We start from the raw sequence: 21,015 nt of genomic DNA on the forward strand, positions 1-21,015 counted from the left end.
TTCTCTTCTTATCCCATCCCAGCTTGCCCCCCAAGTACTCCTTTCCATCTGCGGGGTCATAGCATCCCCCAACTCAGCCTGTTTCGGGGCTGAGGGTCTGGGGACAAAGTGGTGACTGCAACTGTTGCAGCCAAGAGAATTTTAGCTTCTAATCATCCTGCTTTCATCTCCTGAGTGCGAGCCAGGACTACTGCTGTAAGCCACCACACAGTATCAGTGCTGGAGATTCCTTCCAAATAGAACACTGCATGACAGTAAAGTACCCCAACAACTCAGATACAATCCCTGTCCTGGGTCTTGATTGTCTTTATTATGTTCCGTATTTATGTCATTGTGCAAGATGAACAACTTCTCTTGAACTCTCGGTTTTTATTTCCACAATTAGAGAAATAATCAAATAAGCAATTGCATAAATTAAGCATGTATACATCACATGGAAAGCATTCAGTAAATTATTATTATTAGAATTGTTTTGAAAATCACCAATACTTTAGCTTAAATTCAGACTTATTTTCACACAGACCATTAACATGTGTCCAATGAAGAAAATATTAATTTCTGAATCATCCATAAGCTTAAACAAGAAAAAAATCAAAAATCTATTTCATGGTAAGATTTGAAGGACCTGGAAAAAAGGTTCAGCTCCTAAGAACACTTGCTCTCTTCAAAAGCATAGGAGTTTGTTCCTAAAACCCGTGGGTGGCTCACAAACTCCAGCTCCAGGTGCTGATTCCCTCTTCCAGACGCTTTGTCTACTCACACACAAACAAATATACATAAAACTCAAAAAATAATGATTGTACTAATGACAGATTTCAGTGATACAACCAGTGAGTTACTTTGACAACAACTAAGCTGTTATACATCAATTAGTTTTATCATTGGTTTTTCAGGCCATATATATGTCTTGTGGAACAAATAATTAAAAAGCCAATAAAGCAAAGTTGAGAAATGATTATTTTTGAGATAGGTTCTTAATTTGAAGTCCCAAATGCTCTGTTAGAAATATTATTTTTTACTATTTTTGGGTCAGATAATTCACTCTAAATTACAGATACAAAACAGTTAAAATTATATTAAAAAAAACTCACAGCTTACATGTGAATTTCCTAATGGTTGTGTCGTAGACTTGCATGGAATTTGTCACTTTTGCCCTGACTGTTTGGGGTTGAAGGAGCACTACCATTGCACAACGGTAGAGAAGGTGGCATCTGCAGTAAAGAGAATAGAACAGTGAAATAAACTGCAAACTGTATTAGTGGCAAGAAAAGATTTCAAGAAAGCAGTGACATATAAGGAGGTGCAAGGGAAACACATTTCATCTTAAATATAGCTCAAGAAAGAACAAATACCTGTGCTTTGAAATCAGCCTGTCTCAGTTTTGCATACTTTTTATAGTTATGTCTATTCTTTCAACTCAGCATCATTAATCTTTTCTTATTCTTTATTTTAAAATCTTCATAAAACTATTTTATGTCACAATAAATTTCCATTAATTATACATTACAACCCTACATTTCGGATTTTGCCCTGGTCACCTTCGAATTAAGCCCTTTACCACCCTCTACCCACAATGTAGTATGCTTCTCCGAACATGTTTGGAGCCAGGAAACTCCACGTGAATTAAGACAGAATGTTGAATCATATAAAATCAAATATGGGCAATGGCAGAGCTATGAGACACAGATAAATAAAAACGAGATAACCTGAAGTGTTTGACAGTTCCCTTTACTTGGTTATGGAACTTAGCTGGACAAGGTGTCTTTAGCAGTCAGCCATGTTCTGTGTGCTTAGAAAGCTTATCAAAGGATGCTCCAGGCACATTCGTAGGCTAAATGATCTAGTCAGGTTTTGCCTTTGATGTTGTTTTCTATCTAGAAAAACTAGACAAGAGCATTATCTGCATCTTACCTGGGAGGAATGTTCCAGCATCTCTGGGTTCCAGCCGATCTACTCTACTTTTCTTCAAACATTCACTGAAATTCCATTAATTTCCTTCTATGAGAGAATTTTCACACTGGCCAGGCAGAATTTAATGTATTCAGAGTTTCAAAGTCTACTAGCATGTGGTAGCAAAGTTGAAATATGTACATTAGCATTCAGAAAAAGAATAAGATTGTATCTCTGCATGACAGATGCTTTCATACAAAGGTAAGCATGAGGATGTGTCTCCAGCATTGCTCTCTACAAGTAAAGAAACAATGCCATAGAGTCTAGGCTGAATAGGAGGGTTCAGTTTCTGCTAATGAACGCTTGAGCTCTGGGAAATCTCTCTTTTCCTTCTTTCTCCTGTAGGCACACACACTCACACACACACATGAAAGAGAGAGAAGACATAATATCAAATTTATTTTTTAAATGTCTTTTTAAAAATATATATTACAGTTAACAGGACAGACAGAAGCTGTGAACTGAGGCAGGAGTTACGTTCTGTAAAACTGGGCAAGATAAATGACAAATAAGAAAGTAAAATACATAGTTTAATGAGTCGTTTTACAGATAGTTCTAATTGTGAATAAAACAAAGCAGCCAAGAAGAAGAGAATGGTAGAAAATATCAGGGCAGATGAGGTTTACCTTCTCAAAAAGCTTTCATTGGGAACAGACTTATTATTATTGCCAATTTTTGTTGGTTTTAAGACAAGGTCTGACTGTAGCCTAAACTGACCTCCTACCTCAGTTGTTCTGTTATGACAACCCTTCCAATATCTTCCTAATCCTTAGTACTCTTCTGAAACAACATGCTGCAAGGGTATGTGTGTTTAGGCCTGTCCTGTTGCACTGCTACACTTAGTGCTGGAGAAGAGAGGGAAAGGAATGAACTTCAAATAAGAAAAGGACAGGGGTATGGTGGAATGCCGTGCCAGCACGGCAACTGTCATTCTTCTGAGCGAGGGACATCGGGATTAACACACAACACAACTTCAGGTTCTACAGACAAACCTTTATTCCACTTTCTCACACAGTATATATAGCCCTCAGCAGGGGAGACCAAGACAGCAAAAGCAGGAAGCTCATCACCGTAACTCAATGGTTTAGGGGTAAACATCCTTAGAAACATTGCTGAAAACAACAGGTTGTTCCTATTTTTGTTCCTGTTTTCAACCAAGTGCAATAGTGCAAAACAGATCAAGTGGGGGTGCGAAGACCTGTCCTCTAGGGACCCAACAATTCCCCCCTTTTTATTTTAAAAGTATGAGAGCCCCTGTCTTAGGACTCCCCCAGATATAGACTCTTAACTGTCTATGGGAGGCCTTAATCCCTGTCTTAGGCAATATCACTATACCAGGAGAGTTGCCCGTCGTAGGAATCCCTCATGACTTCTGCATTATCTGCAGCCAGACTTGGGGCACTTCCCGATTACTGGAAGACAGTCCAAGTAACACTTGTTGAGTGACAGTGTGCTGTATGTGGGATTGCCACATAAAGTGACAGAGAATCCAAAAACAGATAACCCCAATAGCAATATGAGTACAAATGAGCATTCCAGACAATCGCTGGACCCAGCCCCCAAGCAGGGCCATGGCATTCTACTGACTGGATCCAGACACAGCAGGGACCCATGTGCTGTTAATACTAACAATATGATAAGCTGTCTGCAGGGTAAAATTCAAAAAGAAATTCCAAGGGCCATCCAAACATGCATTCAACTGTTCAACCACATGAGAAGCATTTATAACATTAGCAGGTGTAACGTACAAGACACTTGTTGCAGGACTCAAAGGGAATCTACCTGTTCTTGCAAAAGCACTGTTTTTTGATCTAAATTTAAAAGTCCAAGTCCAATATGAGAGTCCAGAGCACTCTGTGTCTGCAGGGACTTGCTAACCCTTCCAGACAGTTGATTCACAGTCTCTATAGTCACAGTTGTCTGCGAAATGGCAACTCCAGCAACCGTAGCCACAGTGGCAGTGACAGCAACAGCAGCAACAATTGCAGCTGTTCACCTGCTGTCGACAAAGGATGATCTCCTGATGTTCTTGAGACACCAGCACCAGCAGAGGAATCACAGCAGGCACTCGAACAATCAAAGCTCCATCAGAACTGTCCCAACAATTACTCAGCTTGCAGATCCTGGAAGAACAATTAAGAATATTGCCCCCCAAAGTGCTACTCCACAATGCAAAGAAAAATGGGGGAGGAACGCAAGCAGAGGATCAAATAGTCATATTGCGTCCAGCAGTATAACAAATCAGACTCTTGAGTGATACATTCTTCCCACATAACTGTCGGGTGGAGATTAAAATCTCTATCAGCATCCTAACACCTAGGAACAGGTTTGGGACCATAGGTATTATGCAATACTAACTGGCATTAAACGTGGGGGGTTTCTCAGCAGACTCCCCATCACTCATAATTCTGTTGTTGTTACCAGAGTCATCACCTGAAGCAGAAGAAGCATTGTGGTCTTCATCCTGGGTCACTGACCTTACACACTGCTCTGGCACACAAATTGGTTTATCAACTCCTGAAGGAAAAACACATACAGCCCCCCTCACCTTTGCCAACAAGGGGGTTGGCTCCATTCATCTTCCTGTTTGCAAATCTTTCCAATGAACCCAACCTAGGCTCTGAGCCCTAACCTGTGCATGATGCTCCATAGGCGAGCGCCCTTCAGCATCCACAGTCAAAAAATTTAAAATAAAGAGAATGGTGGATAATTGAGTAGCTGGGGAGAATATGAACTCCCCCCCTTTTAATTTTTTGAAAATATTGCTTGAGGGTCTGATTGTCTCTTTCTGCAATTGCTTGACCCATTGGGTTATATGGAATGCCTGTTTTATGGGAAATTTCACAGAATGAACAAAAGGATAAAAATTTTTTGCTGATATATGCTGGGCCATTATCTGTCTTAATAACCTCAGGTTTGCCCATATAGGCAAAAGCAGATAGGCAGTGTGCAATGGTATCTTTTGCTCTTTCTCCTGAATGTAAGGATGCGAAAATTACTCCTGAAAAGGTGTCTACTGATACATGGACATATTTAAGTTTCCCTGCGGCAGGCATGTGTGTAACGTCCATCTGCCATAACTGATTTGGTCGTAACCCTCGTGGGTTAACTCCTAAATTGGGGCTGCTTAGGAAAGGAGCACACTGAGGACAAGAAGATGTAATGGCTTGTGCTACTTCTCACCTGCATCGAGTATGATGCCGAAGGGAGAAAGCGTTAAGGTGAAATTTATCATGTATTTCTTGGGCGCAGTCAGAAGTAAAGCAAGCATATGTATTTTTATCAGCTAAATCATTACTTGCTGACAATGGCCCAGGAAGCCGAGTATGACTGCGGATATGTCCGACAAACAAAGGCTCAGTCCGTTGCCAAATCAAATGCTGAACACAGCTGAGCAAATGATGGACCTTAGAGGTAGCTGATATATATGCAGATGTCTCCAATGGCTTAAAATTGTGGGCCATATACACACTATCAGTATACAAATTTACAGGTTCTCCAGGGAAGAGTTGGAGTGCAATGTGGCAGGCTGTTACCTCTGTAGCTTGGGCTGATACATCCCCCACAGGACTTTTCCATACTTTTCCTCCAGAGACCACTACTGAATTACCTTTAGGGGAAGCATCTGTAAAGACAGCATGAGCTGAGGGTATGGGAGATTCTCTAATCACTCGGGGGAATATAATGGGATGATTTTTAAACAGGACCATTAATGGATGCTGAGGATAATGAGAATCAAAACTTCCAGAAAAGGAGGTGAGAAAAAGTGTCTACTCATCATGGTACTGCTGTAGCTGTACTAGCTGGTCTTTAGTATAAGGTGTTATAATCTTGTCAGGGTACTTCCCAAATGTCTGAGCTGCAACCTTCTTAGCTTTCCATAGTAATTGTAATACAGCTTCATAGTATGGGGTGACTACCCTTGCTGGAGAGGCAGGCATGTGTACCCATAAAATAGGTCCATCCTGCCAAAAGACTCCCATAGGGGCAAAACTGGAAGCAAGAACTACAAAATTTAATGATTGATCATAATTAATCTGCTGGAGATGGACCCTTTCAATGTTGTCCAGAAGAAGACTTAAGGCCTGCCTGGCCGCAGGCGTCAATATTCAGGGAGAGGTTGGATCAGGATCTCCCAAGAGCATATCATACAATGATCTTAAGTCACCTGTTTTGATTGCTAGGGAGGGGCATATCCACTGTATGTCTCCCAGTAACTGCTGCCAATCATGTAAGGTTTTAAGATGAGAGGTGTTAATGGTTAATTTTTTTGGTTTAATTCCATCCACGGCCAATTGGTACCCAAGGTAGGAATATGGGGCTTGCATTTGGACCGTCTCAGGAGCTATGATCAGCCCCACCTTCTCTAAATCCTGTTGCACTTGTGTAAAAGCCTTGAGCAGTTGATCTTGATCAGGTCCTGCTATTAATAAATCATCCATATAATGAACAATATACAATTGTGGAAACTGACAATGGACAGGCTCCAAAGCAGCAGCAACATAAGGTTGACATATTGTGGGACGATTTACCATGCCTTGTGGGAGTACGATCCAATGGAATCGCAAAGCTGGTTCCTTAAAATTAACTGAAGGGAGGTTAAAAGTAAAACGAGGGCAATCCTGTTTGGCTAGAGGAATAGAAAAAAAAAATCCTTTAAATCCACTATAATTATATGCCAGCCCCAGGGTATGGCTGAAGGGAAGGGCAATCCCTGCTGAAGAGGACCCATAGGCTGCATCGTTTCATTGACAGCCCTGAGGTCAGTCCTGTAATAGTCTCCGTTTTCCAGATTTCTTTTTAATGATAAATATTGGTGTATTCCAAGGGAAAGTAGAGGAGACAATGTGCCCAGCCTGCAGCTGATCTTGGACCAAGGCATGAGCAGCCTGCAATTTATCTTGCGTCAAGAGCCACTGCTCCACCCAAACTGGATCATCAGATTTCCAAGTTATAGGAATTGGGGCAGGCTTGGGAACAGTGACCCTAACTAAAAATGGCCTAGACCGCTTCAGTCTCCCAGCAGTCTGGTAATTTGTTTATCTGGTGTCACTGCAACTGGTCCTGCAGATTTTTTCCCAGCCCTTGTCCTGGTCTCCATCCCAATTGCTGCATAATTTGGGATGCTGGTGGTGGTGGTGTGGGCTGAGTGGTCAAGACAGCTCCCATTTCACTCAGGACATCTCTTCCCCACAGATTAATAGGTAGTCCTGGGAGGACATATGGCTGAAAGTAACCCTTATGGCTTTCATTATCCTGCCATTTTAATATTTTTGCACTCTTCTTGGGACTTGCTTGACCTATTCCTTGTAAGGTGGCAGTACTACTTTCTAATGGCCACTTCTTAGGCCAGAATTCTAAGGACAAAATGGAGATGTCAGCTCCAGAATCTAAAATCCCATTAAATGATTTTCCATCAATAATCAATTCCAATTGTGGCCTTTCTTTCATATGAGCTACCCAAAAGGATGCAGTGCCAGATGACCCAAAACCCTTAGCACCCCGACTGGACCTGGCCATGGTGTTGTAGGTGTTAACTAAGGGTACCAAGACCAATTGGGCAATACAATCCCCCTGAGGAATTACTGTAACTCCTTGAGTAACTGATGTCATAATTTTTATTTCTCCTTGATAATCTGGATCAACAACCCCATGATGAATTTGAATTCACCTCAAGATGGTACTGCTTCTTCCTATGATAAGTCCCAAGGTCCCTCTAGGGAGCGGCCCAAAAACGTTGGTGGTTAAAGCTTGAACCCCCATTTGGGCTGTCAAGACTGCTTGGGCAGAGGTACTGAGGTCCAGTCCTGCACTTCCTGGGGTGGCATGGGCAAGGTCCACAATATAAAAGGATTGCCCTGTGGAACAAACTGGATACGGCCACTGCCGGAGTGGGACCCCCTGACTCCTGGTGTCATTGCTCAATACACTGAGGTTCTGGGGCCCTGGAGCGGGGTCCTTGGCCAGTTTCCCTGCTGTTGGTTTTGAATGGGCAGAGGCCTTCCATCAATGTCTGCCTTAGATCTGTAATCATTTGCCCAATGGGCCCCTCTTTTACATAGTGGGCACTTTCCTGGTCTGGTAGTAGTTCCCTGAGTGAGTTGTGGACATTCCTTTTTAAAATGTCCAGGGGAACCACAGTTAAAGCAGGTTTTATCCCCAATTGTCTGGGATCCTCATCCAGGTCTGATGGCAGCGGCAATCACCTGGCCCTGAATGAAATGACCATCAATATCCCGGCAGATCTGGATGTATTCATTTAAGCTTTTTGCCTTATGTGGCCTCAAGGTTTCCTTACAGTATTTATTTGAATTCTCAAATGCCAACTGCTTAACTATGGGCATAGATGTGGTCACATCACCAAATAATCTCCCTGTCAACTGCAATATCCTATTCACAAAGTCCTGAAATGGTTCTGAAGGCCCTGTAGAACCTTTGACAGCTGATCCCCCACGGCCTTGTTTGGCAGGGCTTTCCAAGCTTTGGTAGCCATGGTCGCCATCTGGAGATATACGGCAGGATCAAGCACAATTTGATTGGCCAAGTTAGCATAAGCTCCTGCTCCAGTTAGCATGTCTAGATTGCGCTGTGTCTGTCCCGCTTGTGCATTTAGCCTAGCCGTTTGTAAACAATTCTCTTGATATTCCCCCCTCCACAATAAGTAATCTCCTTCCAATAATACCGCATGGCATAGCTGCTGTCAGTCACTAGGTGTAAGATTCAATGCCGCAAAAGACTCTACCACAGTAAACGGGGCCTGAGAGCTGTATACCACCATGGCCTCTTTCAATTGCTTCATCTCCTTAAAGCTTAAGGCCACATGTTGTCTCAGCATCTGTCCTAGATTGTTGGGATCAGGTACCTCTATAACCAGGGCAACTGTGTGCCAGAGCCGAAAACTAACACCTCCTCTTCTTCCAGAGCCCTCTTCGGCTTCCCTGTCATCTGTCAGTATGCAACGGGACTCCCTCTTTCCCCAATCAGCATTAAAAGCAGGTGGGGCTGACGGCACACATAAGGAATCCTTCGCCTTACAGCGCTTCAGCCTTTTCTGAAGTACCTTAATTTCCTGCATTAGCTGTGCTTCCTCATCAGATAAACTATTCTCTGTACTAGAGCTAAGATTGTCTTTCCCATTTTCTGACTCAGAGGTTATTGCTATCTGATTTTGCGCCCGAAAGCAGATAGACTTTGGCGCTAACCTTAGTCCTGCGCCAGATTCCAAAGGTCCCCCTAGTACCTCTGACATTTCCTTTTGGTCCCAATGCGATTCTGCCGATCCTATGGACTGGCAAGTTTCCTCCTCCTGTATTTCTTTAAGTATCTCTTTAGCAGCTACGACCTCCAGTCTCACTTTCACTTTATCAGTAAGTAGGGCATCGCGAACCAGACGCCATAGCGAAAAGGTAGATATAGGAATGCTATTGGCACCCTCCTTTTGCAGCCATTTCTGAAAATCTGTTTTTACCTGTTTCCAATCGGAGATATTCAAACCTCCACCTGTCAAAAACCATGGGAATACTGTGGCTATATTCTTAAGAAAATCCTCTATAGTTCTCTCTTTGACCGCAGTTCCTTGTTTCTCTAATAAGTTTACTATCTGATATATGAGGTCTCTCTTACTGCTTGTGGATCCCATTTTAACCCAATCCGTTCTTACGGACCTAGGACGACCCCATCCGCTACTCCTTCTTTCTCAGATCTCGGTGGAACCTCCACTTGCCGCGCCAGCACGGCAACTGTCGTTCTTCTGAGCGAGGAACGTCAGGATTAACACGCAACACAACTTCAGGTTCTGCAGACAAGCCTTTATTCCACTTTCTCACACAGTATATATAGCCCTCAGCAGGGGAGGCCAAGACAGCAAAAGCAGGAAGCTCATCATCATAACTCAATGGCTTAGGGGTAAACATCCTTAGAAACATTGCTGAAAACAACAGGTTGTTCCTGTTTTTGTTCCTGTTTTCAACCAAGTGCAATAGTGCAAAACAGATCAAGTGGGGGTGTGAAGGCCTGTCCTCTAGGGACCCAACAGTGGAAGGAGAAAGTCATTTGCATGAGATAGCCTCAGACTTACGAATGCCATGAAACTCTCCAAGTAATGGTCATCATTCCCATCAACGCCATTTTCTCTTTCTTTCTCTAGGGTGGTGGGAGAGCCTCTGAAAGTTCTTCCTAGTCTCTGAAATTTACTATCAGTATTAACACACACACAAACAATACTACAGAGACTCAGTTCAGACAGTCTTGAAAGTTTATGACTGCAGCCGTTTTTCAACTTGCTATAATCTCTTCTATTCCAAAAAGGAAGATGTCAATAGGACTTTGTCAGTGCAAAAACCACAACTCTCATACCAAAGGAAAAAGAGATAGGCTATTTTGGAGCCAAATATGAGTAGTCAATTGCCTAGGAATAGCATCAGGTTCCCCAGATTCCACCTTCCATTAAAGCAACAGTTTGGGGAAAATTTTTATGGAAATATAACAAAAAAGGGCCATTAATCAACATACTATTCAAATTTATTGGAGAAAATACCTGGTAGGCAGAGCATAGAATAGCAGGGGACCCTCAACTACAAGGCTTCCGATGCTATTGAAAGGGTATTCTTTGCCTTTTGGTTGGTAGGAGCTAGGGGTCCGTATAGTCCAACTTATTTACTTAAGAGTCATAAGGATGTTAGTCACACAAAAAATGGCAATAAATAGCTATTAAAGGGCAAGTGTGGCCAAGATAATGTGATTCTGTATTTGCAACATTCCAAACTCTCTACCACCATTAAAGTTTTAGCTAGTTAATTAGCCTTGCAAAAGATTCACCATAAGTCACTGTTGTTTCCAGGAATTTTTATTCATCTATTTTGTTTTGTGGGGTTTTTTCAGTAGAGGAATAACTAATAAGTAATGACTATTTTGAAATGAAGGTATTTCTTTTGGAATATTAATTTTCATAAAAGTATGATGATGGTAAGAGTTCTTACCACAGATGGCGTCCTAAGTGTTTTTGCAGGAACTGTCTCTTTTGGCTTGCCAAGTAACTACACAAAGAAAGCATCTTTGCTCTATATGAATGATTCATCCAGCAGAGTCAGTTAATTATTTATCAAACCTCTCCCAACTTCCTGACAATAGTCTGTGCTGAGTTACTGAAGCTGACAGGACAGACAAAAATCCTTGGGGTGGGAACCTATATTATATAATAATCAAGTAAGATTAGCCATAAATAAGTAAATAGAATATGTACTACATTACTTTTGTTTCAGACAATGCTAAATATTTTACTGCTAAATTTTATAGATTAAAACTAAGCAGAAGGGAAAGATAGAAAATGCCATCAGGTCAGACTAAGATTTGAAATTGCAAGTTTATTTCTTTGGGGACAGAGTCATTTATGTTTTATTATAATTTCATTTGTTTTGGTTGGGTCTAACTGTATACGACTTATTGGTTTGTTTTACAATGCTCCTGCCTCAGTCTTCTGCATGCTGATACAGGCATGTGCCTTCATGCCTGACCGTAAGACCTGTATAGCAATTTGCTTTCAGATAGGGTTCCAAAATGGAGGGGAGCTTGTTAAGGTGCATGATGTTCCAAGGGGAAGTTAAACACTCTATCCTGCTGGGAAGTTCATTAATATTGAGAAATAAACAACATAAAAGCTTCAGGAAGTCCCAGAAACTGGCCAGATTCACTAGCTCTCCCCTGAACCCCAGGTATACATAAGGAGTAGGACAACTGAGAGGCACTCTCAGACAACTCCAGTTGCCTAGAAATGGCTCAGGCTAGCTTAGCCCCCTGGAAAGTTTGCCCATGCTGTGGTGGACTTTCTCAGGTTTGAGTTTCAAGGGGACGCTGAGATAGATTGTCTTCTGGAGCAAGAAGTATGTATACTTTTGTGTGGGTTCACCCGTGCACCGTTGAGTGTACTGAGGTCAGAGAACAACATTAAGTATTGGTTCTCACCTCACGTCTTGTTTGAGACACCAACTCTCTTTTGTTGCTTACCCCTGTATATGCCAAACCAGCAGGAACATGAGATTCCAGGGATTCTCGTGTCTATAACTCTCATCTCATCATAGGATTGCTGGGATTGCTACCATTCTCAGACTTATATGAGGTCTGAGGAGTCAAACTCAATTCTTCAGGATCACGGGGCAAGCACTTTGCCCACTACATTATCTCCTCAGCGTAAGAAGCAGCATTTTTATTACTACTAACCAATGAATATTCAGAACCAATAGCTAGCTAGAAAAAGCATAAATTCAGCTATTCCTCTCAATCCCTGATGGGGTCACATTCAGGTCTGACCATCATAGGTTCAAGATAGCATTAGGCACCAATGCACTTGGTACATGTTACTGACAAGACATGCAGTCTTAACCACCTCAACCTGTGGATCACAAAGTGTTCCCTGTGGTCATGTGGCTGTCTATGAAGAGCAGCTCCTCGATACTGACCAGAGGGGTTAGATTGCACACAGCTAACCCAGAAAAAAGATATCCAAAGCACAGTTTGTACTGAATGTGCATTGCCTTTACGTTATCTTAGTATATGGAACCAAAGCCAGTGAATGATTATCTGCAAAGTCCCTTCCATTTTTAGTTCATTCTTCACCATCAGATGGCATACACTGTTGTTAAGAAAACAGTGATTCAGGGCTTGGGAAGATGGCTCAGTTAGTGAACTTCTTGCTTTGCACACACAGAGTACCTTCTGATGTCACACTCTAACAGGTAACAGAAAAGCTAATGTGGTGTATCTAATCCTAGCACTTGGAAGGCAGAAACACGATAGACTCACTACCAAGCCAGCTTAGCCCACTTGAAGAGTTCTAGGTCAAGGAGAGATCTGGTGGGGTTGGGAAGATGGCTCAGAAGATGTGGGAGTTTAAATAAAAATGGTTTCTATAGGCTCACTGAATGCTTAGTCACTAGAGAGTGGCACTATTAGGAGGTGTGGCCTAGTTAGAATAGGTGTGACCTTGTAGGAGGAAGTGTATGACTGGGGATGGGCTTTGTGGTTTCAAGCGGTTTCAAATGCTCAAGCCAGGCCCAGCGGCACTCTCTATTCCTGTGGCCTGCCTGCTGCCATGCATTCTACCAAGATAATAATGGACTAAACCTCTGAAACCATAAGCCAGCCCCAATTAAATGATTTACTTTATAAGAGTTGGTTTGGTCATGGTGTCTCTTTACAGCAGGAGAACACTGACTATACTAATAGGTAAATTACTTGTCATTCCAGCATGATGACTATACTAAGTGTACTGAAAGTTATTAGCACTGTGGACAGACAGCAGCATGGCAGGGGCTTTAGGAAGTTCAAACCCCAGTACCATAGAAACACAGGCAATGAAGAGGAATCTTTGACGCACCTCAAGCTCCTGCTACCATATCCTCCCTGACACAAGAACCTCTCTTCAAATTGTGAACCAAGACAAACATTTCCTTCACTAACTTGTTTTGGTCAGGTATTTTATTGCAACAAAAAAGAAAGTAGCTAATGTACACAGTTAGTACTGACAAATCTACACGATGCAAAGTCTTAGTCATGCCTTTTCTTCTAGTGAGCCAGCTGTCTTCAGAAGAACACCAAGGGATCATGTCAAAGGTGACTAAAGAGAATCAAAGCTTAAAATGTTGTCCACCTAAACCAAATCCTTAAGGCCAGCTGCATGCCCACCGACAGGAACATAGCACTCATATTAGCAGTGCTTTTGGTATATGCTATAAGACCCAGATTGTTGGGAGATGGAGGGTGCAGAGATTTCTTAGAACCATATTTCAATTGGTCTTAGATGAATGAGTGAGGTAGGAGAATAGAGCTTCATAGAGAAGCATCAAAATTAACATGAAAGAAACCACGGATAGAGAAGAAGACTAGAAGTCCCAAACCTAAGACTATATGTAAGAGATAGAGCATGTTGGTGAGCTCTGGGTTCAGTGAGAGACCCTGCCTCAGAGAATAAGGTAAAAGAGCAATCAAAAATATTTTCGTCACTTTGGTCCTCCATATATACATTCACATGTGCGTCTACACACATTCAAAAACTTACGTACATGCATGCTGCATGCACACATTACAGTCTCTCACACATGCAAAATATTAAAAAGAGATAAAAATGAAGCAGCTAAACGTATGCAAAAGTTGGTGCTCCAATGTCATCCTATAGCATCAGGAGACTTGAAAGGGAAAGTTCACCAGCCTCATGTTTTGACCTGATGCCTTCCCTTCTTAACATTAATATAACAATTATCAGGCCCAATTGTGCAATACACTACAATGATTTATGACGCTCTACAACCAGCACTGAATCAAGCTGTCACAGTAGCCATAAGTCTGCATAAAGTTTTAATTATGAGAATCATAAGATGGTCAGAGCATATGGAGAAAAATGGATTATGAATCTGTGATGTGCTGAATGTTCCTGTGGAACAACCCTCCTTCCTCCTGTAATCTGAATGCAGAGAGAAAGGAATTTGGGCAAAGCTCACGTTCCCCTTCAAAAGTGAGACCAGGCAGGACTAGAGCATTGGGCATGGATTGGAGGGATACAGAAAGGAAGGCTGTCAACAGACTGTGGGGTATGCTGATTCCAGTCTCAGGGAGACACAGCTGCTATTTATGTGACAGAAACACATTGTGTGTGTGTGTGTGTGTGTGTGTGTGTGTGTGTGTGTGTATGTGTGTGTTGTGTATGGTTGTGGAATTGGGGTATATATGTGGCATGTATATATGTGTATTTGGTATGTTTGTGGGACGGGGTATATATGTGTGTGCTTGTGTGTGTGTTGTATATGTTTTGAGGGCTGGGATATATATGTGGTTTGTTTCTTGTGTATGTGTATGTTTGTGGGATAGGGGTATATATGTGGCATCAGTGTGTGTTTTGTATGTTTATGGGGCTGGGGGTATATGTGTGTGTGTGTGTGTGTGTGTGTGTTGGGGTCTGTGTGTGTGTATGAGTTTGTGCGCACACACACACGCATGCTCATGTTGCTGCAGTGTTCAGATTTACTTTTTCCCAGAGAGTTATTCACTGGCCTGGATCTTATCAAATAGACTAGACTGCTGTCCAGTGATCCTAGGAATCTGCCTATCTCTGACCCCACCAACACTGGTATTACAAGGGCTTACCACCAGGTGTGATGTTTTTTGAAGGGTGAGCAAGCAAGGTTCTGTTGAAGAGTAACAGCTTCCCATGGAAGGCTGTGTGTGTGTGTGTGTGTGTGTGTGTGTGTGTGTGTGTGTGTGTGTGTCTGTGTGTGTGTGTGTTTCAAATTGGGTTGCCCATGAGAATTCTGGGATTTGATACTCATGTCCCCATGCTTGCACAGCGAGCACTTTTCTGCTTTGACTACCATCCTCCCCATAGCACCTCTTTAATAGTGCTGGAATAAGAAAGCACCTCAAATGATGGACTCTATTTTCTCCTAGCAATTTTCTGGTTCAGGAAACATTCTTTGAGAGCATTCAACATGTAAGAGCTCTAATGACTGCTTTTGGGATATTTCTTATTATAGTTCCTCTCTTAATTTAGTTTTAAGATCTTTCTTCAGAGAATGGAGCTGTGTATGGGAACTTACCCTAGAGAATTCTGGATGTGAGCATATGAATCAGCAGGCAAAATTTGAAAACATGTAAGGGAAGACATGTTATTCACAAGTTCCAAACTCAGCAGGAGTTTGGGGAAAGGCTGAATTTTAGAAGTGGTAAGGAGTACAAAACACAGATGGGGAGTTGGGAAGCAGGAAGAAGAGTGTGGGGCTTGATTAAGGCCCAGTGGTGCTTATCTTGTGGCTGTACCCTGAGAGGCTAAACTTTCTTTGGGTGCTATGGAGATAGCTCAGTCATTAGGACTAAATGTGCTAAAAAGCTGGCTCTGGTGGTGTATGTTCACCAGCACTGAGGAGGCAAAGAAAGGAGGAAGCCTGGAACACAGTGCCCTGCTAGTCAGGCTGAATTAGTGAGCTACAGGTTCACGGAGTAATCTTTCATCCAAAAATACAGTAGAAAGTGATTGTGTAAGATACTTTACATCTATCTGTGAATTTCACACACATGTGAACATGCATGAATACACTCACATACACATAAAACACCCCAAAAGGTGTCCGTTGGAAAATAGAAAGGCTGTTTATCAGACTCTGGTCTTGAACCTTACATTTTACTAAAATTAGCACTTGCAAATTGTGTGTTTTAGGTTTGTGGGATAAGAAACCAACAAGCTAGGTCCAGGAGAAGTTCTAAGTAGATCCAGGATGACGGGAAACAACCAAATTTCTGAAACTTTGAGTCAAGATTAAAAATGAATGCCTGGAAAATACATTGAACAGGTTTATTACCACTTTCTATGTTTGTGTGTTAAAACTGGACACTTAGGAGGTTGAAAAGATGGTTCAAAGGTTGCCAGCATGTACTGTGTTTGCCGAGGACCTGAGCTCAATTCCCAGGACCCATGGCAGGTGGCTCACAATTGCCTGTAACTCTAGCTCCTGGGCATCTGATTATCCTCTTCCAGCCTCTGAGAGCACTGTGCTCACATGCATATACCAACAAACATGCATGCATGCACAGACTCAGGCACATACACATACATGAATGTGCACATAAATAAAAACATCTTTTTAAACAAATTATATTTAGGTAAGTGCATTCAAAAACTGGTCTATGCATGTGTGTGGGTTAAAGTATGGATGCCTGACCCAGGGGTGATCACAAATGCAGAATTCCCTGAGGAAGTAGCCTGAGATTTGAGGCTTGCACCCACTGTCCCCTCTCTTCCTTCCTTCCTCTCTCACTTCTCTCACAGTCACCCACAAATTTTAATCTACACTCAGCCTCCTCTAAATTTCACAAGGGATAATCTCCAAAACAAAGCCAGATTCTTTCACAGGGAACCTGATTTGTAATACAACATACATTTGTTTTTAATTTGAAAGTGAAAAAATAGGAGTCTTGGATCCATTTGTCACTGGTTTGTTTGCTTAGGTGCTGCTTCCTGTACAGACAGAGCATCATGCTAGGCATTAGAGATACGGGAGTGGAAGAGTGTAGCGCAACCAAATAGCAGAGAACACAATTAAATAGCAGTTAGGGAGGTAGGTCTTTGATACAGTGCTTAGCTTGTAAGAGGTCCTGGGTTCAAATTCCAGGATCAAAAAAGATGAAAGAGCAGAAGCAACATCCTCTAGGGTATTAAACGATCTGTTATAATCAAGAACTTTAGAGCTCTGAAGAGAGCTACCTACCCTAGTATCAATGTTGAGCAGTCAGGCAATACCAGTTTAAGCAATTAGGAGCACAGTCCATATGCTGCTCCTGGCTGGACCACAAGCTTAGGGAGGTCAATCACCCTAGGAGAAAAGCCAGCTGGTCGTCAGACTGAGCCAGAGCTCAGAGATGTACCATCCTGGGATATTCTGCCCATTTCCTCCGGCAGTCCATCTGCACTTCATGTTGAGTCTTATTTCCTGCTTATTCTGGATTAAAATGACAATATTCATGGTGTATAATTTGGTAGCCTGACTGTGGGACCACACAGAGGTCTGCCTGGTCCATGCCGGATAAGCAAGAAAGTTGACATTCCCAGCAGCAAGGTTCTTAAAAACACAAGATTTAATGTCGCAAATGGGGATCACCTCTGACTCTAATCTCTGCCTCCAGGCCTCTCCTACTGCGATGAGCATACATACTCATGGTTCTCACATTTAAATTCTCAGGCAGCTACTCCGACATCCTAGGCTTGTTGGTGAAGATGAGTTCTTTTGAAACTGCTGCAAAGACTGCCCACTTTTTTGCTCTAGCAGCTGAAAAGCTACTCCTCAAAATAATTTATCTTCAAAATCATTGAAGCTTTTCCATGAAGCCAACCTGCTCATTTGTATATTTTTACATTTCTCCTTCTTCCTGTCTTCCCACCTCTCCACTTTCTTCCTCCTTCCTCTCTGCAAGTGAGTGACAGACAGATATGCAGACTGCCAGGTGACTAGGGCAGTCACACCCCAGTTCAAGTGAAGCTCACCTGAGGGAGACAGCGATGGATGAAGGACCAGAACTCTAACAATCTCATAAACCAATGATTCCCACCCTGGGCATGGTGTCCTCCACAAGGGTGGTGTATCAGTTATCCTGCAGATCTTAGATATTTACTGTTGCAAATTATCACAGTAGTAAAATTACAGTTATAAAGTAGCAATGAATTAATTTTATGATTGAGAGTCACCACAACATGAGGAACTGTATTAAAGGGTCACAGCATTTGGAAGACTAAGAAACACTTATGACATGAGCTATGTGTTGTTTTTAAACTATGGCCTGGACTGATGGCCCATTTGATAATGCCTGTCCATCTAAGTTTATTCTCGAGACTCACATGATGAGAAGAGAAAATTAACTCCCACATATTGTCCTCTGATTTCTGCATGTGTTCTATGACTATATTCCACTCTCCAAAAGTAACTCGTGCAAGCACACACACACAAAGTAAATAAAAATAGATTGGCCCAGAAATTTGAAGCACCATTCCTCTAGTTTGGTTATAAAAATACAGACACATATGAGATTCAACTAATGTTCACCAAAGCAAAACAAGATTTACAAAACACTTAGCATAGCATGTCATGTGTCAGAATTGTAATTGATGTCTCTAATATGGAGATATAAATTTTATTGTGTATGGAGGTTGATGTTTATCATGCGTGGTATAGATATAAGTTAGAATGTTAACAGCAAAATAAGGAGCGTAAACATTACTAGTGAGTTAAAGCTAAAGAATACAAACCAGAACAATAGAATTACATATTTAAACTATCAAGCTAGCAAAGATTATGTAACAAAGGGTCTTGAAACTTATTGTGTTTTACGAATGTTTATATAAACTGAAAACCATTGCAAGAGACAGCATTGTTTTTTTTCTTTCTTTAATATTTATTTATTTATTGTTTATTTATTTATTATATACAATATTCTTTCTGCATGTATGCCTGAAGACCAGAAGAGGGCACCAGACCTCATTAGAGATGGTTGTGAGCCACCATGTGGTTGCTGGCAATTGAACTCAGGACCTTTGGAAGAGTAGGCAATGCTCTTAACTGCTGAGCCATCTCTCCAGCCCCCAAGAGACAGCATTGTTTGTGCTGAAAACAAACAAAAGAACAGTCATTGGAGATGGCACAGTGCTGGAGAGAGCCTGCTGCTCTGCAGATGCACAGAGTTCAATTCCCAGCTATAGCTCACTATCACCTATGATTTCAAATCCACACAGTCCAATGCTATCTTCTGGCTGCCAAGAACATCTGTACTAATGTGAACATGTATTCATAGATAAAAAAATCTTTAAAAAGAATATGTGTTCTTTTACCAACCAATCGAACTTTTAAATGTTTTTTTCATTAAGAAACACACACCTTCACTATGGTTGCTGTAACCAGTGTAGAGCAAATTTTATAGTAAATGTTATTCATCATAAACTTCCATTAATGCCAAACTAACTTGATCATTAATGTCTAGGAATTGGTGATGGGATATGAATGGACAATTCAGGAAGAACCGATTTATGTAGTCAATAAACTTGTAATGTTGCCTAATCCCAATAGTAATGTAGATCTGAGAAATAAAATCATATGTGCCTTTTTCTGGTATCATAACTATAAATATTGAAAAAAAAAGATGACAGGGAGTTGTTGGAGAAACCATCAAACATCACATTTAAGAACTGCAAGCTGACAGAGCTGGAGAGATGTCTCAGGGAATAAGGGTGCTTGCTGCTAATGCAGAGTTAAGTCTCCAGCACCCATATTGGGCAGCTCATAACTGCCTGTGACTTCAGTGCAGGGGATCTTATGCTCTCTTTTGGACTCTGTGAGCACCTTTGCTCATGTGTACATCCCCAACACACACATAAATGCATATAAAAATAATTTAAAATACTAGATGATAAACATTTAAAGAAAATTGGTAGTTGAAATGTGACATTTTCACAAATTGCTTTAGTCATCTAGTCATAGCATTAGCATCCAGACAGGTTTTGTTTTCCGCGACTGACCCCTGTGGGTCCAATATCAGCCACATGGAAGACACAAATGTGTATCACAGTTTCACACAAAGTCACCATGGTACACTTTCTGTTTTTGTGGAAATGTAACTCATTGGTCTACAATTTACCAAGTAGCCCATGCTGGATGTTTGTGAGTCCTGTGATCCTCCTGTATCTGTCTCCTCAGTACTTGGATTACACACATGCACCATCAATACCAGCATTTGTATGTGGCTCTAGGGAAATTTGTAAGCACTTTGACACTGACCTACCTCTCAGGCCTATTGAACTATCTGGAAATCGCAGTTGTACTTCCTTATACACATGATAGACAGAAACATTCAGAAATGAAAGGTTGTAGCGAAAATTTAGCACAGGCAGTCTTCCTTGCAGCCCCTGGTTTACACTAAACCAGTTTCTCCAGTTGTATTTCTGCAAATCTACCCTCCCTGGTTAGGATGACAAATTGAAGCCTCTGCACTGAGGAGCCAGAGTACTTTGGTTTCCCAGTTATCTAATCCAGAAGAATGGGTGGGATGTCATTAGAAGCATGCAAAGTAGACCTGTCTGCAATGAAAACATATTTACTGTGAAAACTGGCGTTATGTCACAAAAGCTGAAGCTAGTGAATGATTGACTACATCTCTTACTTTCTTCTGTATCTAGTTGAGATTATTGGTTTAAGAGTATGTCACCCTGGGATTACTGAAGCACCCCACCTTGTGGATGATCAGCAGCAGCTGCTGTAGCCTTCCCAGTGAAAGACAGAGTGTGGGTCCACGCCAACTGTTGAGGCACCCAGCCTCCGGGACACAGTAACTACCCATTCCTCAGCTCTCAGCTGTGGCTCTGTTCTTTCTATTTTAAAACAGACTGAATCAATTCATTGCTATATACAAACATATATATTCACCCCAGTGGTTCTATTATTTAGAGAACCCTGATTAATACACTATTACAACTTAAAATTAGGGTGATTCTTAAGCAGGTCTCGCAAGTTATGAAATGGTAATTTAGAATTAATAAAAGTG

The 21,015-nt window shown here is 41.6% G+C and overlaps 1 pseudogene; it reads right to left on the minus strand.

The window, feature by feature from the left end:
• Nucleotides 1-1,109: 1,109 nt before the first annotated feature.
• LOC148122166 (uncharacterized) overlaps nucleotides 1,110-21,015 on the minus strand; it is a 30,743-nt pseudogene continuing 10,837 nt past the window's right edge.

This window comes from Myodes glareolus, chromosome 5 (assembly GCF_982192425.1).
Source record: "Myodes glareolus chromosome 5, mMyoGla1.1, whole genome shotgun sequence".
Classification (NCBI taxonomy): Eukaryota; Metazoa; Chordata; class Mammalia; order Rodentia; family Cricetidae; genus Myodes; species Myodes glareolus.